Source organism: Mytilus californianus, unplaced genomic scaffold, assembly GCF_021869535.1.
Source record: "Mytilus californianus isolate M0D057914Y unplaced genomic scaffold, xbMytCali1.0.p SCAF_2, whole genome shotgun sequence".
Taxonomy (NCBI): domain Eukaryota; kingdom Metazoa; phylum Mollusca; class Bivalvia; order Mytilida; family Mytilidae; genus Mytilus; species Mytilus californianus.
In genome coordinates, this window is record NW_026262668.1 from 106642988 (window position 1) to 106667431 (window position 24444).

Sequence of the window (24444 nt, forward strand, 5' to 3'; positions counted from 1 at the left end):
TAATAGATACACAGAAACTTTAAATAGCAAAATTGATTAGCAAGACAAGAACTGCAAATAAGTCAACATAACCAAAATCATTAGATGACTCCTTATTAGAGTTATTGCCCTTTAATGACAATTTTTACAAAATTTTTGAGTTTTTGCCTAATATCTTGAAAACTATAATAGATAAATCGAAACTTTAAAAAGCAAAAATGAACATCAAGATAAGATCTACAAATAAGTCAACATGACCAAAATTATAAGTCGACTCCTTATGGCAGTTATTGTCCTTTAATGATGATTTTCCCCATTTTTTCCCATTTTTGCCTATTACCTTGAAAACTGTAATAGATATAGATAGAAACTTTAAATTGCACAAATGATCAGCAAGACAAGATCTTCAAATAAACCATCATGGTCAAAATCTTCAGGTGACTCATTATTGGAGTTATTGCCCTTTAATGATACTTTTCACATTTTTTTTTATAAAAAAATAAATAGGTAGATAGAAACTTTAGAAAGGAAAAATTATCAGCAGGATAAGATTTACAAATATGTCAACATGACTGAAATTGTCATTTAACTCTTAATAGAATTGTTCCCTTTTAGTGATGATGTTTAATAAAAAGTGGCCATTGTTGAAGATGCAGGTGAGCGATGCAAGCTCTTTGGAGCCTCTGTTTATTTGTAGCCAACTTCTACAAGATGCTACATTGCTTCATGTCCTATAATCTCCTTATAGGGACTCATCTTATCCAGTTGGATGACAGAGTGTCAATTTTACATGGTTCTATCTATATTAAGTGTCAACATGGTCTGGAGCTAAAGTTCCCTTCACTGAATACATCACTCCCAAGGACCAAATTAAGTCTATTATATTGGCAATAAAAATTTTAAAATTCTATAATCTTGTCATTGTTATGGTGTAAAGCATTTAAGTGTCTATTTCAGTGTCTGGTAGTACGTCTTTCAGTCAGATAATTGTATTTGAGTCCTTATTTTGTTGAAGCTGATGTTTACAATTAAAAGGCAGAAGATACCAACATTTAGTTAGTATAACATGGTGACCAAGGGGAATAATTCCAACTCATATTCTGTCATTAAATCTCGATTTTCAAATATGAAAATATAAAAAAAGAATAGGATTCATGCAACAAAAAAACATACCCTTAATGTATACTTACATGATTTATTTTAATTGATGAGGGAATTATTTCATTTTTAACAGCCAAAAAATGAGCTAATGATAAATCATTAATGAAAATAGAAATGGAATATTTTTTTGATTTATTGTGCTATAATATTAGACAATGATTGAGATCGATTTTAGAAGATTTCTAGTCTCATTAACTTTTTCATGCTACTCTTGAGAATTGAACTAAGAATGAGTCAGTTTATATTATTCTGCTTCTTGAGAACAGAAGAATCTTCATGAAGGAAATATTTTATTCATTTAATTTTATTGTTTTTAGACTAAAACAGCAGGTTATATACAGTCCATTAATCTGTACATTTATATACATTTATATGATCAATATTTTGTAGAGATAATAATTGATATATTAATAGAAAATTTAGTAATTGCCCCTTTTGTTTACAGATTACTTTTTACAGAACAACAGAGAGGTCATACTGAATTTTGGGCTGAAGTTGCAAATTTTGTTATTTTTTTTTGTTCATTGCAGTTTCATGGCAGTTATCATGTTATATTTAATATGAACCAAATACAAAATCACTATAACATACCTGACAACTTCTCAAAATTGCAATTAGGGAAATTATGCACATGAGGACAACATTTTATCAATCAGCATCTCTGGAACATGTCATAAGTGTTTTTAATGTAATATTCTATGGTTTTAATGGATAATGGAATTAGCTTAAATGCAATATTTAAACCCCTGGCACCCTACATTTATTTTAGGGTACCTGTAATGTTCTTCTTTAGCGTTGAGGGTTCAGTTTAGTGTAAGAATATACATAAGGGTTTGTTAGGGTAAGGTTAGGTTGTAAGGCTTGGGCTAATATTAGGGTTAAGTATGGGTTAGATTAGTTTTAGGGTTAAGGGTTAACTTAATAAACTGTAGCCCTATATAGATTGAGTCTCCTAAAGTAAATGAAGGCCATTTGAAGAGTCAGGTCAACACCTCACTTGGGGAAATCGTCATAAATGAGGAAAGTTATTAGGTCTGCAATAAAGATCTTTTCTTTTGAAACCATTTAACAGTTTAAATTAAACTTGTCCACAATGATTTCTAGGTTCTTCATTGTATAATATGTCCAAAATAGACATTGGTTGACTATCAGATTATCATATCAATTATTGTCTGATATTGTATTTTTTTAGAAGACACCATTAAACTTCAGCAACTTGTAAATAACCTTATTCTTGTTTAGTCCTTGAAACATATCTATTAAAATAATTACATGAATATACTTTTACATGTTCATTTAATGTTTTGTGACAAAATTTCTAGACAACTATGTCTCTATGAAATTATTCATTGATTTTTCTTTGAAATTGTTTCATTGTTTTAGTTCACTAATGCATATATTGTGTAAAGATTTTTATAGGAGGATGATTAAGTGTTAGAAAAGCATTTATCCCTCTATATTTTTTTTATTAAAGTGAAATAAACCGATCCAAACAAAATCAATACTACAATTATAGTAATACCCTTTTTTTGTATAATGTTGGGTGTGAGGGTTTAATGCTAAAAATGTCCTCCTTATTATTGCACATACCCATCTGCTTAATATGATTCTATTGAAATCTGTCTATTATGTAAATATGAGAGAAATCGAGAACAAAACAAGAGACAAAAATTTAAATAAGAAAGAAGCGAATCTAAATATATTGGCGAAGTCCCATCAAAATCAGTGGTAGAGAATACTGCAGATAATATCCTTTGTTCTGAGAGGATAAGCACATATACTGCTTCTCATATTACACTCAGCATACTGAACTGAAGAACAAAATCTGGCTTGCATCATTTTAAGGGGCCATAAATTAAAAGCTATGCTGGATTAATCACTTGATAAACCAACATGACACCTGTTCTTCAAGTCTGAATATAAAAGAAGAATTGGATAGGAAATCTTACTGATACACCTAGTAGATCACTGGACTTTATTAAAAAAAAAAGACCATTGTAAGAAAAAGCTTTGTTTTATTGATTAATTCTGACTACTTTATGAGGTCTATGTCACTTGCTTGACAAATGTTGATTGGATATAGTCCTTTGTCATACTATTTTGTGAAAGGCTAAACTAAAGTGCAGTGTACATGTTAATATGACAATTTGTCATCCAGGCTTTTTTGTGAAAAATAACTGCTATTTGTCAGCCTTTTAATTCCTACCTTTAGTTCTTGATGAGTTTTGATAAATATACATATGAGAGATTTATATCAACAATTGAGTCTGAAAATTAATGCTTATATCAGAAATTTTGATTGGAGTTACGGCTATTGCAATGTGAATTATGTGAAAAATTGCCTTGTAAGTGCTCTCTTGCTTACAATATAAAGTTAATCAGAATGAATCTTCTTCTTGTAAGAGCTCTCTTGCTTACAATATAAAGATAATCAGAATGAATCTTCTTATGGAGCAGATTAACTAAAATCTTGATAAGGGTTTTTAGCACAGAAGCTCCTTCTTTTTTCAGTACTGGATTAACATTTTATGCACATTGTTTGTCCATTTCATCACCATGCTGTGGGTTGCATTGAAATGTTGTTCTTTTATATTGTAATAAATTTTAATATGAATCTGTTAATTATAACCATATGTCATTTTAATGTTGATAATGTCAATATTCAGTTGATAATTTGCAGATTTTATACTTTCAGGTAAGTTAAAGAATGCATATGCGTATAATGTCAAGTAGATAACCATCAGGTAAGTTCACTGGAATATAAATTATCTCCTTTCAGAAAGCCACACCTATGGACATTCAACAAGGGAAGGCAAAGCTATGTATTTATGTCCTACCCCTATTCACTTGAACATTTTAACAATTGTAATTAAAACTTAATATACTGGATATTAGCAAATGTATTGTTTCTTTTGTACTTCAAAGTATTTTTTGCATTATTGGTATGGAACCAGATGCATGCAGCCATCTTCTAATTTCTGTCCATTAAAAATATAGTTTCCATGTCTGAAGACTTTCTTTGTTACCTAAGACTTAAAGTCTATAAAATGATTGAATTAAATGCCTTTTTAAACACATGGTCAAAGTGTATTATTTTAATTGAACTAGGTAAGGCTGCTTAGGCAGGATTTGGAAAAGTCAATTAGTTATAAGATAATTTTTTCTATTTCCAATTATGGGCCCCAAAGGGCATAAACATTACAACATCAATAATTTTTCATAAAACAATACAAACAATGAGATAAAAAAAAAAAAAGTTTAACGAGAACTATTTAAGTTCTTAAAGAATACGTAGATAAAGAATCTATAGTATGTGTATAGTATGTGTATAGTATGTAGTTATTAAATTTAAGAGTTGTCTCCCATTGCCCAGTTAAGGCTGGCAGGAATATTTAAACATGGAAACTATTTATGAGCAATTGTGACTTGTACTTACACACATAGTTTTCTTCTGACAGTGGTTTGTGTATACCAAAAGCCTTCATTTACAGAGTTTAGACGGCTATTAACATTATCTAGAAAAAAAGATTGGTAATGTTTGCATTTTGGTTTTGAATATTTTATTTTCTACACAAATACTAGAATAGAGATCGGTTACTTGGAATGTGTCAAAGAGACAACAACCCAACCAAAGAGCAAAAAACATCCCAAGGCCACCAATGGGTCTTCAATGCAACAAGAAAATCCTGCAACCGGAGGCGGCTTCAGCTGGCCCCTAAAACTGACTGTTTTTCAAATTCTTTGTTTTGCTCACCTGAAGGTAAAAAGCACCTATGATATTAATGAAAATTTCGTTTTGGGTTTCCTGAACTAAATATGCAGGGTCTATATTGTCTCAGAATGTGTATGCTCTTCTCACTGAGCTATTATTCCAAAAGATTTTTATGGAGGGATGGAGGTGGGTAACATTGAGGGACAGGACTTGGCCTTTACTTCAAATTTATCTGTAACAAACATAATTTTACATAAGAAACATCAGAAGTAAAGATGTCTATCTTATTTGATTTGATTTAAACATTTGATTGGTGGTCTAAAAGCAAACAAAAGGACTATACCAATTCTTCTAATATCAAGGCAAATTACCTAAGATATTTCAAAGGAAAAGTTTTTTGAACAGGTGACATATTTAAATATACAATGTATTATATTGACTCATTCAGGCTACGGAGGGTCTGGTCAGCTTAAATCATTTGGAAAGAAGAGTATATATATGGCCACAAAGTTGTCTTTACTTCAGAATCTGTGATACTATAAAATGTTCAAAAGTTTCAGTTGCATTGAATTTGATCAGAATAAATATTTGTATTGAGAAAAGTGATGGGAAATATAAAGAATCATAATACTTGTTTATACATTTGCAATGATGACTGTTTCGTTCACACTGTAAAATGGGAGAATACTCTGGTTGTAATGTTGTCAACAACAAATTTAAGTATGACCAATAACTAACTACTCCACTGGTACAATGTACAAATGTAATAGAATGTTATATTTGAAAATTTGGTTGAATTTTCTTGTCATTTTTGTTTTTTTTAAATAATATTTTAATGATTTTCAAAATTATTTTTCTTCTGTTGATTAACTAATTGATAGAAATTTGCAAGTAACAGATGGAAGTTTTATTTTCTTGGAATTACACCCAAGTGCAAAAAAAAATGAACCACAAAATTCTTTTTTTGTTGTAATCTGAGAATACAGTTTTTTATAGAGGAGAAAAAAAAACTACCAACATCAGGGATCACATAAAACAGGGGTATCATAACAGTATATTATTAGTATGTATATTATTACTTTGAATTTAAGATTGTTGTAGGGGAGATCACTCTATTTGTCTTATGAAAGGACCTAAATAAAAAAGAATAGGTCAATCTGACAGACAATGAAAATTAATTATCAAGGTTGAGAGCCTCTTAGGTTGATTAATTGTTCAGCACAAGCCAAATTTGTGATTTTTGAGAGTAGCTATGTAAAGAGCTTGTTTTCATCCAATGCCTGTCTGAATATCAACAAGAAAATTTTACTGGTGTAAAGGACATTAAGGCAACATGTTTGACTGAAGTGGTATCAGACTAGGAACCAGGCATTTTAAACCAATGCTTTGAATTAAGAAACTTTCATTATTCTTTGTTATGGCCACACAATGAAAAGTTAGGGGTATACTGTTTTACATCTTTTCCTTCTTATTATTGGTCTGTGGATCTAACATAGGGTGCATGGTCATCATGCTCACTTGACTTACAGATTTCAAACTAGTAAGTTTATATTATGCAGATTGTTTGTACATATTGAAATGGGTGTTTTATCATGATTTAGATTTTTGTCTTTCAGTTTTCCACAATGACAGAACATTGCAATAATTTAGTCAAATTTTGGGTGAACTTGTCAACCTTTGGTAAATGGTCTGTTTGACTAATTTTACTTATAGTTTTGAAGCTACAACTTTTATATTATGGAAAGTGTTGGTGCATATGTAATGGTGTGCAAATTATCAGGATTTTGGTTTTCTTCCAATTTCCCACTAATTACAGGATGCTAAACTAAATCATTTTATGCCCCTGTAACGAAAAGTCTATTAGTTTTCTGTTTTCATCACTTGATGAAGTAAAAACTCATTTTTGACCTGTGATAAATACAGTTTTTCCTAGTGTTTTTTCATCAGTTCTACATTCACAAAGAATGGTTCATCTGTATCAAGTTCAAAGTAGAATTATTGTGTATAAAGTGATTTGTGTTCATCCATTCTGTGGCCATATTCCATTTTTAGCTCACCTGTCCCTGGTGAGCTTTTCTCATCACTTGGCCTCCATCGTTTGTTGTCCATCTGCGTCCGTTAACTTTTACAAAAATCTTTTCCTCTGAAACTACTGGGCCAAATTTAATCAAACCTCGGCCACAATCATCATGAGGATAACTTGTTTAAAAAATGTGTCTGATGACCTTGCTGCCCAACCAATATGGCTGACATGGCTAGAAATAGAACATAAGGGTTAAATGCAATGTTTGGGTATTATCTTGAAAATCGTTAAAGATAGAGAAAATATGATGGGGCAAAAATTTCAGAAGGATGATATCTACCTAATGTCTATCGACATCAAAACCGTCAGACGATTTTTTATAGAAGTTATTGCCCTTAATTGACGATTTTTTCCAATTTTTTGCATTTTTGCCTAATATCTTGAAACTATAATAGATACACAGAAACTTTAAATGGCAAAAATGATCAGCAAGACAAGATCTACAACTAAATCTTCATGGCCCAAATTATTAGTCAACATCTTGTGAGTTATTGCCCTTTAATGACGATTTTCTCCGTTTGTTTTGTATTTTTGCCTATTATCTTGAAAACTATAATAGATAAAAATTTCAAATAGCAAAAATGATCAGCAAGTCAAGATCTACAAATAAGTCAGTATGACCAAAGTTGTTGGACGTCTCCTTATTGAAGTTATTGCCCTTAGTGAGATTTTTCTCAATTTTTCATTTTTGCCTTTTATCTTTAAAACTATGATTGATAGATTGAAACTTTCAAGGCAAAAATGATCAGCAAGACAAGATCTACAAATGAGCTGTAATGGAAAATTCTTCAGTTGATTTTTTATTGGAGTTATTGCCCTTTAATGATAATTTTTTTGTGTGGTTTTATTGCCTGTTATCTTGAAAACTATAATAGATAAATAGAAACTTAAAAAAGATATGTGATCAGCAGGATAAGATCTACAAATATGTCAACATGACTGATATTGTTAGTTAACTCTTAATACTGTTATTCCCCTTTAAGGCCAGGGTTTTTTAATTTGTTGGTTTACAGATCCGCCTACCCTAGTTTTCCGATTTGCAGAATAAAAATAAAATTGACATTTCTTGCTTTTTTATTCCTGTCTACCCTAACAAATACATTATCCCTGAAATATAAATAAAAATATTCTTTTTTTATGAAATTAAATGCATTAAAAATTATCAGAATTGATTACACATTGTGTTGTAAAAAAATAAAAATTAAAAAATAATCCGTATGTTTACGTATCTAAAAATCAATCATAACTGACCTTGAAATGTTGTTTGCGCATATAATTTTGCAGAGCGAAACCTGTGTTTAAAACCCATTACAATAAGTTTGTTTTCCTTTTTTGTCATAATTCCGTAAGATGTATCATTTCATAGATGAAATGGACCTGTCCAAATTAAATGTGAAAGACCTCAAGTTAAAGTAATAGATATTCACAAACAATTTGGAATTTTCTTGTTTCATAGATATTAGAAAAATAGTTCGTCCATTTGGATATCAAAAACGTGAATGCATGATAACTGATGAATCCGATATCTTCGTCTGTCCAGTGGACGAGTCTATTTAGTTTTTGACACGGATGGTAAAGCTTATTTTCGTACGACGTGTTTTCAATTTTTATTTATTAGTTTTCGTGCTTGAAGGTCATTATTCACCATGTTTCCTGAAATTTGATAAAAAGCAACTTGGATCTATTTTTTCTTGTTCGTGAAATGAAGATTTAATTTCATCTTTGTCTATGGACATATCCCCCTTTTTTGAAATTGTATGACGATGGCATGCATTTTATGTTTAAAACAGCTGAGCAATAATATTTTGAACTAAAATTTAAGAAATGATAACAAAAAAGCTTACCAACATATCGTTAGTAAGGTGAAATATATATTTATTTTTTACATATTTATGTCTTGAAAGATATTTTTATTCTTTTTTTTCCGACCGACCGAATGTGAAAAATCCGTAAACCAACAAATTAAAAAACCCTGGCCAAATGAAGATTTTTACCAAAAAAAGTGGCAATTGTTGAAGATGCAGATGAGCGACACAGGCTTTTTATTAGAGCCTCTAGTTTCAATTATATGAAAATGTTGTATGCACTGAAGTGCAATATAAACCAACAGGTATGGCCTAGAACTTTAAAAAGACATTATTTATTTCTTCCCTCTGTTAGAAAGATTACTGAAGTATAAATTCATATGACTATGCAGATATATAAATTAGATTTAAAGTTACTAAAATAATTTATTGTTTTATTGGAAGCATAAACTAGTTGGAATTGGGCTATGAATTTAAATAAAAGAACAGATTTGAAGGTCCAAATAACCTTCAAAAGTTTCCTTCAAGGAGCAAGACGTTTTGGATAATTTCCCAACAATAAAAAGATCAATACATGTAGTACTATATTTTTTATGCATTAAAACTTGAATACTACTTTATGGAGAAAAATTACTTATAGCAAAGATTTTATTTAAAAAGTCAAAGATTTTTAAGTAAACTTTTGCCTAACCAGTACAGAATTTTATAGATATAAATGTACTTTTCAAAATTGCTGTAAAAGTGAGACTCTGAAAGAACTAAGACCAGATTTACAAATCAGTACCAACCTATGAATGTTGTTTTGTTTTTGGTCCATAAAATATATACAGCAATATATTTTCAACTATAAAAAAGTATGGAAATCTTAAAAATTACAGATCCCCCCAAAAATCCAAATAAATTTTTGAAAGGTCCCCATAGTGTTTTTTTCCTGTCTGATCATGTTGAATTCAGAGTATTAGTTCCTATCCGAAGTTGCATGTACTGTGTTCAATGAAGAAAAGAAAAGGAAATGCTTTGGTAGTGTTAATTGTAATGTCTTTCCTCAGTACTAAGAGCAAATACACAAAGGGAAGTAACTCAATTCATTTTAATCTTATTAAAATAAAATAGAAAGAAAAGTTTATGTAACATTATTTGTGAAATGACTAGAATTGTCTATTGTCTTCTTATAGGATTTATTGCCTTAAATAATGATTTATACTTATTTCTTGCATTTTTGGCAATTTATGTTATTAAAGCTGTACATATCCTTTTCTTCAAAAACATTCCGTTGAAATATTCAACTTCATGTGTATGACTAGTATACACTACAGATTCCAAAACAGAAAATAAATAACAAAACCATGATTAAACTTAAAAGATTTTTTAATTTCAAAATTAGATAAAGAAAAGGTAATTGTTGCAGAAATTTGTTTTTAAATGTATTTGAATGAAGCATTTATCTATTTATATATACATATTTTGGCAGAATTTCAAGCTATTGGAATTTCATTCAATCTTATTTATCATGCAAAAGATCATAGTATGTTTAGAATACCCAAACAATGACTTATATATATTAATAATATCTTTGCTCTATAAAAAGATCATGAGTTACATAAATAGATTTTGTTTACAAAGAAAAATACTGCATTCATTGGAGGACAAAACTGTAACCTCTAATTGTCAAATAAAACACTTGAAGTTGTAAAACTTGAAATATGAGATATGAATACAAATAACCTGCCAATTATGATAGATAAGATCTCCATCACATCCACCAAAACTATAAGTACCTTCATTAAATTTGGGACCAAGTATGGTACCATGTTTACTGTTTAAGTTATTTAACACCTTTTGGGATTTCTTTTTGTTCATCTTTCCTTCATATATGTTATATATGTATAACATTTTGTGGCATTTCCAAAGCAAGTATACAGTGTACTAATGTTTTCAGGTCCCTCATTTCTTATTTTTCTATTGCAGACTATATTTATGTTGTTTTAAGCCATATAAAACGAGTTTCTAGTGATTATAATGTTAATGAAATTATTTAATCAATGCTTGCATATATGCTAAACTAAGTCCTTTGTGCACAATTTTTTAACTTTTAATCAACAAAAAATATTTCATTCAGAGATTGTTGATTGAAAATTTTGGCTGCTAATTATCTTCCAGGTTTTGATGACAAAGTTTACCAATTGATACCTTAATAAACAATAAACACAGAATCATGAATCAAGAAACTCCCTCTCGTTTGAATAATCATTCATAATCTATAATTACTGCATACCTGTCTTGCAGCTTGACAGCGATGAACTGTTTTTGGATCTATCAGATACCCTATTCCTGTATTCTGATACTTTGAATTACGAGCAGTAGTATAATACTAAACCTCAGAGTACTAAATCCAACAATGAGTACAACTTCTAGTTGGAATATATGGTTTAACATAAAAAGTAGTATGTGAAATAGATACTCTTCCTTTGAGGAGTTGTAAGCTTGGTATGATATTGAGTTTGTATGATCAGATGTATCTATTATGTGAACTATATTGAATTTGATTCTCTAGAAGTTCAGGAAGGATAAAAATTTGTTTAGTATTACAGTATTATTACTAGGGATGTCAACTAGTACTCGAGTATTTGATTATCGCTCAGTAGTACCAACTATCGAATACCAAAAAGATACTCGACTATTCGGTTTCCTATTAAATATTGCTGTCTTCTTTATATAGGTTTGATCTTCTTGAGAACCTCTTTCGGGAAAATTAAATAGGCATCTCTGATTAATCATACTAGTGAATAAAATACATTTTGTTTCGAACGCTTGTGCTAAATTGTCATTTTTTAAATGCATCTGAAAATACGTGGGCTGTACCTAAGCTAACACTTTAAACTAAACATGTCTTAGCCATTCCGTCATATCGGTACCGTCAGAGGAAATAGTTTTGTCTGCAAGACTGTAAATTTACAAAGTTGCAAATCCGACTGTTTCCAATAATAGTTGAAATTCACAAGAAAATGTTAACTAATAACATAAATTCGTTGCACCCTCTGGTGACCCTTAGTGAATAGTTAAACTTCTAATCCATACACCTTTGTAAACATTAAATGTGTTTTCTTAACATTTACGAAATACTAATGTTTGATGTGGTTTTTCCTTGTTATAATTTTTAAATAGATGTTCATTAAATTATATTGATTAGATTATTGTTTTATTTTACCTAATTAGTACTTGTAGGTAATGAGCTATTAATTATGGTGTGTAATTCTTTGTCCCAGATACTTATGTAGATGGTTTTTAATCCGTTGAACAACAAACCACAAAATGTAAAATAAGTATTTTTGTGTTTCCGTTTTGTAGATATATTCCTGAGCGAGTACTCGAGTATCGCTCGAAAAAACCAACGAGTAATCGATTAGTAATTGTTCACTGAGTTGACATCCCTAATTATTACATTAAGTACCTTTCACCTAGGTGCTCCCTTGAGCCCCTGTTTTTAACATTGCATGAAATTCAAGCTGAGTCAATGTCAATGAATTGATGCTTGAATATTTCAGTGTCTATGGAATTTTAATTACTTTTTTCAATAAATCAGGCTTAATACAAGCATATATTAGATAAAAACCTGTTTAAAAAAAGTGCTTCATATATAAACTTCAGTATCATAGGTATACAAACTATCTTCCTCCTAAAGTCACAATGTTGTATTCTAGGTGCAGAATTCTAATTTAATGCCCCTGCCGCAGCGGAGGGGGCATTAAGTGTAACCCTTGTTCGTCTGTACGTATGTCCCGAAATTGGTTTGTTGTATGCTCTTTGGTCGCGTTGTTGTCTCTTTGACATATTCCCCATTTTGGAAATTATTTTGAATTAAGAAATATATCTCCCTTATGCAAAGCTCTGACCAGATTTGGCTATACTTTTTGTCCTTTTTGGTTTTATCAGCTCTTCAATGTTTTAAGTTTTTGTATTCTTCAAATATTTTGGCCTCAAGCATCACTGAAGAGACATGAATTGTTGAAATACACATCTGGTACAATAACATTGGTGCCTTTAATGTTATAACTATGAACACAAGTTTGTTCTGAGCTGTTTCTGACTTTTGGAACATTCAAGGCCAAGTTAATAGCGTCCTAAATCATGTATGCTTTAAGAAGTATACAAATCTATAATGGTGCACAGATACATCTTAGTTTTATTGATAATTTAATGTTGATCATATTGGTAATTAGTTGGGTGTTGTTAAATGTATATATAATAGATAATTATTAGATTATTGAAATATGTGAGTCTGGTTTAGACAGACAAACAGGTTAGTTTAATGTCATAGTTATGTGTGCTTATAAGACCAACATGTACCAGTGAAATGCTGATTAAGCATATTTTATTTGTAACCTCAGAGAAACTGAATGTAGCCAACATAGATTTATTTCTCCCATCTACAATTAGTTTAAAGTTTTGAGTCATTTTTTAGAACCCTTATGGTATATTGATGATATTGCACCAATTGTTAATTGTTGTCGAGTGACATATGTTAAGGGTTACAATATTCTTGATATTTATATATGGTGAACCAACACCTGAAGTGGTAATAGTACGGTTGGGTAATAGTGGGTGGATACCGAAAGTTGTCTTTCACTAGATAAGTAAATAAAATGATAATAAAGACAACAACTTCCATCAATATTCTTGATAATGTAACTGTGTATCTGAGTTTTTGAAGAATGAATGATGTAAAAAAAAGGCTGAAGAAATGAATAGTTTTATTACTGTTACATATTGAAAAAACAAAGTAAGCATGCAAGTATTTTGGTGTGGTCAGAAATTTACTCTTGCAACAAGTTACCTACAGATCTCAATAAAGTTGTTGCTTTTGATATACATGACATGTGACATTCTCTAAACACTTTCCTGTGTAGGAGTCAATATGCATCATAATACCTGCTTATTTCTCTCAAATATTGAGTGTGTAGCAAATAATTTTAGAATCTGTATAAGTTTGAATATGGTTGAACTGCTTTTAACTTTTAACATTATTATAGGTGCCTTGGTGGCCGAGTGGTCTCAGTAGTCCAACTACTGTATCAGTAGCCTGTAAACACTGAGGTTGTGAGTTGGTACCCCACAGGTGTGCTCGACTCCAATCTTAATTGACTAGGATTGTCAGTTTTCCTGCCAAATGTCAGGGTTCTCTCTGGGCTCTCCGGCTTCCTCTACCAATAAAAACTAACTGCTACAAAATAGCCAATAGTGCTAAAAGTGGCATTAAAACACCAATCAATCAATCAACTTATTAACCTTATTACAGGTTAGGGTTCATATTTTGAATCATTAAAAAGGTCAGTTTCATAATGGGTTTTATTACAATTTTGGAGTTCAAAAGGTAGGAAATAGTAGTTATCATGCTACAATTGTCTTTATGCTCTTTTTTCACCTCTTTTCTTTTCAACTGTCTTTTGGAAACCCTTTGCAAATTTGTTTTCTGAGCTTTTGTGATTCATATTTCAGAAACTTGAAATGTTGTTTAATGTGGCACCAATATTGACACATCCTATATGAATTTCATTTGGCAAGTGAAGATCACCAACATCATTATCATAACATTCCTCTTTTGCAGAGGTACTATATGATTTAATAATGGATACTTATTTCTTAATATTGAGTTTTGTTTACCTGCTGATTTACAGAAATGATCCCAATGTTTTATCCCATAGAAACACAACTATGTAATATTAAATTTACCATTAAATAAATAAAAATATATAACTTTCACAATTTATAGATATATACTTAATCAAATATGTTCTAGTTTTAGCTGGAATGGGAACCACTGTGTAATTTGAACAAGTGCAACCTGCAGTTTCACATACAAGTTTAAATAAATTATTGATTGATTGCTTATTGCACTAAAAAACTATATCATTATGATACTGATTATGCAAGATAATTAGTTTGAAATAATTTGATATTGAATCAAATATTAATTGTTAAAGCAAAAATTGACACATTTGTTTCCATCCAGCAATTAAGAAATTAATTTCAGCAGGCATAATAGTTAGCAAAACTGTTTAAAATTATTTTTACTCCATTTTGTCATTCATCAGGAACAGAAGGCCCGAGAACACAGTTATTTCGTAGTGCATTTCTTTTAGACAATAAATTCAAATTAAAAAAATCGCACCTGCTCTATCTTAAAAAGATTTTTACAGTGTAGTGTACTACTATTGATACAAATAATATCAAAATTATAGAAACTTCTACCAGCTCGAACTCAAAATATTGACAATTCTGTGTTAAGGGGGGCTAAAATTCAGTTTGACAGCTTCAGACATTCTAATTTTTGACCTTTTTTAACTGGACCAAATCACTACTTAACATAAAGATTCAGCACCCAAATTATTTTAACATGTAATTTCATCCCCTTACTTAATATTTCATGCATAAAATATCAAGAAATAAATTGGGAAAATGTTTAAAAAAAAAATGCAAGTTATACACTGTTCACACTAGGGACTATATTCGTAGACAACGAAAACCAAAGGACGATAACTGTGTCCTTGGACCTAATAGGATAGAAAGACTTGACCAATTTTAATAAAACTCTGCATGACCTAAGCTTAGGCAATTATAAGATAGTTGGCCAAGTTTCATGGCCATAGGATATATATTATAGAAACTAGGGCCATTTTAATATTGAAATTTGGATGTTTATTTTTGACGTTTAAATCAAATATTTTCAACTGTCAAGATTTTGGCCTAAAAAATTTAAATATTGCAAAAATTTGCTTTTTAAATACTCTTGAATTTAATATAATAAGTATTAAAAGCAACGGAACACTCATTTGATTTATCAGATTTATTACAGTTATTCAAAAGTCAAATTTATATGAGCCTTTGCCTGAAAATAGAGGTTTTCGAATTAAGGGAAGCCTTACATAAACATGCATTTTTTTCAACCAATTTGAAGTTTTTGAAGTTTTTTAACCATACATTATTCTTCCATATATATTAAATGTACTTTAAATGTAAAGAAAAGTTACAAAAAGCATACCACATGAGTATAAAATGGTCTTAGGCCATGTAAGACTGAGAATTATTTAGAGTCGATTTAGGCCGTAGCCCATGTTTACATATAAAAATGCACACAGAGGCTATAAGAAATTGAAATTTGTTACTTTTTGCTCATTTCTATGCTAAGATGTCATGATACAAGAAGTCTAATTGCAAAAGGACTCTTGAATTCAACTTTTTTTGCAGACAGTATGGTCTGATGACCAGTTTTTCACTTTTCAATGGAAAACTTGCATGTAGTTTTAGTCTCATTTGGCATATATTTGAACCACTTACTATCCTAAAGAAGAAAATTATGGTAGCATATGAAATGAATAGGGTGTACTGATCATTGTAAAGTGTTTTTTTTAACAGATTTAGTGAAATATTTGCGATGGACTACAGATTTTATGTACAAAGCTCTTCACATTTCACATACATCAAACAGGCCGTTTAACCAGGGACATAAATACAAATATTCTGCACATTTTTTTCTGTGATAATCTACTTTTCTCTAGATTCCGAGTTCACAAATGGTTAATTAAATTTGATTTAAGCATAGAAACACAAATATCAGGAACATAAAAAGCTGTCAGATAGAAAGTCAGCATGGCTCTTAGGCATAAAATGGAAACTGCTTTAAAATGCTTATTTTAGCCGTATAATGCCAAAATGGGACATTTTAACAGAATTTCTGTCAAACAAAGATGTAAATCCTTTACTTTTATTGAGTTTGACAAATTGAAACCAGTAAACAATTCAGGAAAGTTGCCAAAGTACAGAATCTACATTTACGGAATTCATCTCTTAGGCCCGAGAACACAGTTATTTCGTAGTGCATTTCTTTTAGACAATAAATTCAAATTAAAAAAATCGCACCTGCTCTATCTTAAAAAGATTTTTACAGTGTAGTGTACTACTATTGATACAAATAATATCAAAATTATAGAAACTTCTACCAGCTCGAACTCAAAATATTGACAATTCTGTGTTAAGGGGGGCTAAAATTCAGTTTGACAGCTTCAGACATTCTAATTTTTGACCTTTTTTAACTGGACCAAATCACTACTTAACATAAAGATTCAGCACCCAAATTATTTTAACATGTAATTTCATCCCCTTACTTAATATTTCATGCATAAAATATCAAGAAATAAATTGGGAAAATGTTTAAAAAAAAAATGCAAGTTATACACTGTTCACACTAGGGACTATATTCGTAGACAACGAAAACCAAAGGACGATAACTGTGTCCTTGGACCAGAACCTTTTACATATAAAAATCATCTGACTTAGAGAGTGATATACTATGCAGTTTTGATTAAAATATACTAAATCATTAAGTGATTCATTGGCGTATCCAGTAGAGTGCTCTTGGTGTTGGAAACCGCCCATTTTTTTTCTTATTTAAAAAAAAAAAATAATTATGTGAACATTTCATGGTGTCCCAGGGTTGAAACCCCCTCTTTTCAAAATGGCTGGATCCATACCTGTGGTTGCTTGATAGTAATTTAAAGCTATATCAGCACACATAGACTACATGTTGGCACACAAGTCAGTTTGTTCCATCAAAATAGCATTAAACTTAGTAAAGGTCAGCCAAAAGACCCATCATAATATGTACATAAAATAATTAACAAATAAAAGCAAACCATGGTAGAATAAAAGAATTACCAAATTATATAATATCATTAAAGAAGTATGTTTGACAAGTCCCAAATATGGCCCCCATTTCTAATTTCCAGTTGAAATTAATAACTGAGATTTTATGGCTATTATTATACTGTTTGGCAAAGTGAGACATAGGTGTTGCTTTTCCTTTGGCATTGGCAGTGGAGTCAACAATTGTTAAGCTTTCTGATTAAGTCAGATTGATAGGAACTGCTTGTGATAGGTCAATGATATTTTTTATAAAGTTGCAATACTATCAGTACATATCAGTTTGATGACTATTTCGAGGCCTTGTCCCCTAGGTCATGGTCCAGTGACTTTGAATTAAATAGAAATTTTCAATGTTAATTTTTCTGCTCAAGTCAGTTTGATAGGATCTACTTGTGATAGATCAATGAAAGCTTCCATAAAGTTGAATTACTATCAGTACATATCAGTTTGGCAACTATTTCGAGGTCCTGCCCCCTAGGTCATGGTCATGTGGCTAAATTGAATTAATTAGCAATTTTCAATGTTAAGATTTCTGCTAAAGTCAGTTTGATAGGAACTACTTGAGATAGATCAATGACATTTTCTATAAAGTTGCATTACTATCAGTACATATCAGTTTGTAGACTTTTATGAGGCCAAGTTTGTCTTTTTTCTGATTTTTTGCAGACAGGCGAAACATATCTCTGTGTCAAGAGTTTATATAGTTAAACAATGACTTGTTAGGAAATAGTTCTTTTTTTTGAAAATTGATATATATATAAGCGTTCTATTAATGACTTCACAATTAGCAAACAATTTCATTTTCCCACCAAATTCAATGAAAACAGCCAAATTTTATATGATAGATAATTAATTTATTTTATTAAAGTGTTACCATCCATTACAATATCTATATATATATATACATCAAGTCATAAGAACTTAACATTTAGTAAAAGGATGCCAGCCGAAAACGACGTATGAGACAATATCATTAAAACAGACATCTAATACATACATAAAAAGACAACTTTTTTACATGTAAAAAGTATTTCGTAAATAGAACAAAAAATACATATATAATTTCTAGATTACAACAGTTTTCGTTGGTAAGCATAGAATAAAGGAAACTAGCTAAAAGAGGAACCATATTCTCATTACACATAAGATAACAGAGTTTTCAATATCGCATAAAAAATCAAAATCAACATTTAAAAGACAGGCTTTGGCATATAATTCATGTCTGGTATTAGAGTATCATATGTTTTTTTAAGGTCAAGTCAGTCATACACTATATGATATAGTGCATATTGACAACAAAGCATCTTTTAACACTGTGTTATTTTACAACAAAAAATGGTTGGATGCCAATGAACTTTCATTAAAATTTGTATTTTTGGCTTATTTGGAGGGTAAATTTTAATACTTTATAAGAGATGCTTTCTTAGATGTGTATTCATCAACTTGGAACACCTCATTTTGAAATAATTGACCTGATATTGTTGGGCCATTAGGGCCCTTATCTCATCTACTTCTTTATGTGAAGCAGGATCTGCTTACCCTTCCAGAGCACCTGAGATCATCACTGTTTAACTTCCCCAACCTACCCCCTCTCTGTAGAAAACCTATAGTTTAACAGAAATATTCTTTCAATAGTTGATTGTCCCCTTGCTAAAATCATACATGATAGTTTTGATTTTTTGTCATGTTAGTTCTTTTCTGTCAGTGACAATACTGGACACCAAAATCAATATTGTGCTACAAATTGATCATAACTGGATTTTCTTAACAAAGTAATGAGGCCACATTGGCCTATATTTCTAAGCATAACTTGGTAATAGGACAATACAAATAGTTGATCATGACATATTTGGACTAAACTGACATGTTATTTATTTGTACTATGTCAAACAAGTATGCTACAAACAAGAATGTGACCAGAAAATTAAATTATTGGAATTCTGTATTGATTTAGCCCATGTATTTGATTGATGAAGAGTTTGGCTGTTGACATTTTACCTAGCAAGGCTATAATAAATTGATTAGTTTATGTTATCTTTTCTGTATCATTCTCTGTGAATAACTATCTAATTAAATGTGTTTTGTTTCTTGTAACCTTAAGTATTAATAAAAAAAAATGACAGAATCAATAGAATCTCTGCATTTTTCACTAAAAAAAGTCACAATTACTTCTCCAATTATATCCCTGCTCTGAAAGGAGGGGTATACTGGTTTAGGCTGTCCGTGTTTCCATCCATTCTTCATATAGAATTTTGGTTGCATTTTTCGTCAACTATTAATCATGGCTTTCTGAAATTAAGGAGCAAGCTTCAAGTGAGCATGCTTATCGTATGATAGCATTTTCAGATGCGTCGCTCATCAACTTTCTGTCAAATGAATACTTCTATATTCTTACACAATAGTCATACATGTATATAAAATTTTCTTTATTTTCTTGGCAACTACACTCAAGCTTCTGAAATTTGGAATCATTAGCTTCATCGATGTAAGCATGTTATATTGTGTGTAATGCATTTTCAGATTCATAGCTCATAAACTTCCTGTTTATCAAAAACTTATATGTTCCAACACACAATGGCTATGAACGAAATTTTTGTCGCATTTTTCTCAAGAACTACAAATGAAGGCTTTCTGAAATTTGAAATCCAACTTCATATGTGCATGCCATACCATGTGATGCCATTTCCTATGCATCACTAATCAACTTTATTAGGGAGCAATAACTCACAGTTGAACTTGTTTTACCCAAAGTTATCGTGATCACCAGTGTATTATAGTTTCCATTTTGCATCTAATAATGGAACTGACCAACCAACATGGCAATCATTTCTGTAAATGCTGTTAAAAAGACAAAATTACACACAGGGCCAAGTGAGTTTTTTTCATCACTTGGCGTCCACTGTTCTTCATGATCAGACATCATCCATTAACTTTTACAAAAATCTTTTCCTCTGAAACTACTTGGCCAAATGTAAACATTATTCACTCTATTTCTTTTATCCCTCACCCTTCAAAAATTTTAATCCCTTGTTTTGGTAAAATCTGTTTTTAAATTAGGCTCCTTAGGTCACTGGCTGTTTGATAAGAGATCCTGGTTCAAATGTTTAAGCAGATTAAAAGGAAGCTTATGGCTTATAACACTTCAGCCATTTTAGAATTATGAAATATTGATGACCCGGCACAAAATATAATGATTCATATATACTGTAAGATGAATTTATCTAAGCATATCTTGAAAGTGTTTACATTGTCATGGTTTATTGAGGAGCATTCATTTGGTTGCATCTAGTAGTCATATTTTAGGTCTGAAACAGAATTTTGAATAAAATAAATGTTAGGGAGTTAAGCAATTTTCTTTGTAAGAAATCTTATCTGAATTGGTTTGTTTGACAGTACGGGATGTTACAATAGATATGCCGTGGTCTGATTATGACTGTCATCCAAGGAGGAGGTGTGTTGTGGTGTAAAAACTGTGGTTAACAAACTGCCTATCAGGAATATAACAGACAAATCACCAATTGTTCCAGCCCAGGGATTCTATTTATAAAAATCCAGCATCAAGAATGTATTTGTATGCACTCTTGTTTGCCAAAGGCTCTTATGAAATCCTGGCAAGATCTTTTCTACCAAATTTGGCATAAATTGTTCAAAGCTTATTGCAAAATGTTGTATCCTGATTGATGGTGCCTTCTACTTGAGAATGTTGTTAAATGGTACTCAGAATCAGCTTCAGTCAATATTATGTATATTCCGCAATATAGAATTTCTGATTGCTGACAGGTCAGCAAACTTTGTATATTACACGCATGAAACACAACTAAACATGCAGATTGGGAAGTACTTATCAGTAATACTGCACAATGCAATAACACAATGAATATCTTTTATACTAAATTTGTTACAAGGCGACCTATTAAAACAGTTCAATATTAAAAACTTAATAAAAAAAACACAATACAAAAACCATTTACGTACAGTATATGTCTGGAAATAGTGTAGGGTTCACCACAGAGTTTGTCTTTTGTACATGGTCTGGAAAATTGTCAAGTTTCAGTATACATAGACAGTTTAAACATTCACGGTACATTAGTCAACTTAAAAACCTATATTATAATGGTTTGTTAAATGTTAAATATAAACAGTGAAAAGGAAGCAATATTAGTTTTCTGATATACACCTGGTTTGGTGCTAGTTAAATACATGTATTGATGCACTGATCAATTTTATGCAATAAAAATCAAATTATACTTCAATATTGAAGGAAACATAAATTGATATGAAATAAAAGATTTTATGATATGTTATAAAAAAAAGGCGAAAGAAGTTTGGAGAAACTGACAATGCCATGACAAAAATGAGAAAAACAAATTAAAAAACACTACATAGTAATCTAGACTGTGGAACACAAACCCCACCAAAACCTGTGGGTGATCTCAGCTGCTCTCGAAGGGTTAGCAGATCCTAATTCACAATATAACTATATAGATACAAGGTTAAAACAGTCACCAAAGATGGACATGATAACCAACTCATTCTGATAAATAATGTATAGATTTTATTAATAGAAAAACAAAGAATATGGGGTATCCATACATGACACAAAATCAGTACATGCACAGTAAAAATCATACAAAAATCAAAAGAACAGCGCTTTTATTGCTGTTCTTCATCTCAAAGTCACAGTGAGGCCTTCAACACGGAGCAAAAAAACTCTCCCCTCACTGCAAGTTTGAGACAGCCCCAGGTAGCACTATAGTTGTCTTCTGTCATCAAATGTTTGCAATGTTTTCAATGGTTTTTTTTTTTTTTTTTATCAATTTTTGAAAGAAAATCTTAACTGCATAATTTTATTGTCATCACAATTTATATCATTCAACTGTTGGCAGTATAGAAGAATCATTTCTTAATAAATCAAGTCTTTTGAATAGCCAAAACCTGTAATATTTTTTGCTTAAACTGATAACACTTCTAAAGTAAATATATATGTGGTTGTCCATCCAAAACACTCTTTCAGGCACAACCTTAGATGGGTCTTTCTCAAATTTGTACATAGATTTTCCATAAGATTCTTGAGCACTACTTGCAATTTCGAAAATCATAGATTCAAAAGTCAAGGTCAGAACATTCAGGCACTGTTCAGCTAAAGTTTTGCATTTGATCTTAATGGAATAGTCACCAATGCTTCATCTTGGGGAAAGTTTATTGTGATTTAATTTGGAAGCACAGGACTCCAATTTCAAGGTCAAAACATAACTTAGGATAGAATAGATTGAACTCTAAACTTCTCTATTCTGGTATCTTGATCATAACTCATCTAATACTTAGCTATGGGAAAGTTTAAATCCTATTGAAGTAAAGGGTTAGGGGGTCTATTTTGAAGATAACAATATGACCTCCTAGATTAAGGTCTGTTACAATCTGACATCCCACCTTCATCAAATACTGTTCAATGCTTTGCCATGTGGAAGCTTGATACAAGTATATTTTTGAGAATCAAAATTCAAAGTCATCAACCCATTTTCATGATAGGCTAGTTTCAAATAAATAAAACATCTGGTCTCTTTGTAAGTTGATGCTTGTAGTTTGACAATAGACTTTAAACATATAACACAGTGAAATCTATATTCATGTACAATACATGTATATGTGTCCACTGTTGTTTGTCATGCTATATCTCTGTTTGATGTCTATTTTCATAGTGCAATCATCAACAACCTATGCAAACAATGTCTTGTGTTAATTTTAGATTACTGAACTAAACAGAGAGAATAAATGATGATTAATTTGTATTAACACCGACAGTTACATGTTCCTTAATATGTACTTTGTCTCTCGTTTACCAATTTAATACCACAAAATTATGTACCCTGAAATTGGGTACATAACATTGAATTTACTTCATTAGTCATTCTATAGGCACAGATCTTACTTAAGTTTCAAAAGTGTAACTGGAATTATAGGCTGATTTTTATTGTCATATGTTTTCCTTGTACCAGAATCCGAATCGATTCAATCTGTTAAAATATTTTCCCTAGCACTACATATTGCCTTAATCCTATACTTAGGGTTAAATTAAGTAAAATATGAAGCAATGTAGAAAAAATACAAACATATGCAGATATGGAATTATAATACATTTTAGGTAGTAGTATGCCTTAATAGTCATTTCAATCATTTGTGAAAAATGTTAATGACAAAGGGATTTTAATCATTTTTAAGTAAATTTATATTGTATCCAACTCATTGGTCTGAGGACATTCCAAACCAAAGTAAATTTATATTGTATCCAACTCATTGGTCAGGACATTCCAAACCAAAGTAAATTTATATTGTATCCAACTCATTGGTCAGGACATTCCAAACCAAAGTAAATTTATATTGTATCCAACTCACTGGTCAGGACATTCCAAACCAAAGTAAATTTATATTATATCCAACTCATTGGTCAGGACATTCCAAACCAAAATAAATTCATATTGTATCTGACTGATAGGTCAGGACATTCCAAACAAAATAAATTTATATTGTATCCAACTCATAGGTCAGGACATTCAAAACCAAAGTAAATTTATGTTGTATCCGACTCAGCGGTCAGGACATTCCAAACCAAAGTTAATTTATGTTGTATCCAACTCATTGGTCAGGACATCCCAAACCAAAGTTAATTTATGTTGAAACTGACTCATAACTCTGGATATCCCAATCCAAAGAAAATGTATGTTGTATCTGACTCATAGGTCAGGACATTCCAAACCAAAGTAAATTTAAATTGTATCCAACTCATTGGTCAGGACATTCCAAACCAAAGTAAATTTATATTGTATCCAACTCACTGGTCAGGACATTCCAAACCAAAGTAAATTTATATTATATCCAACTCATTGGTCAGGACATTCCAAACCAAAGTAAATTTATATTGTATCTGACTGATAGGTCAGGACATTCCAAACAAAATAAATTTATATTGTATCCAACTCATAGGTCAGGACATTCAAAACCAAAGT

General features: G+C 30.7%; 1 protein-coding gene and 1 long non-coding RNA gene across 2 annotated transcripts in view; one reads left to right on the forward strand and one right to left on the reverse strand.

Moving 5' to 3' along the window:
- LOC127728517 (5'-AMP-activated protein kinase subunit gamma-1-like) overlaps positions 1-24444 on the forward strand; it is a 243756-nt gene that overhangs the window by 48278 nt on the left and 171034 nt on the right. The gene's annotated exons all lie outside the window — the stretch shown is intronic.
- LOC127728558 (uncharacterized) lies at positions 18273-21488 on the reverse strand. The gene is made up of 2 exons (XR_007994178.1): positions 21416-21488; positions 18273-19729 (listed from the first exon to the last, which is right to left on the reverse strand). It is a non-coding gene; the product is annotated as an uncharacterized LOC127728558 (long non-coding RNA).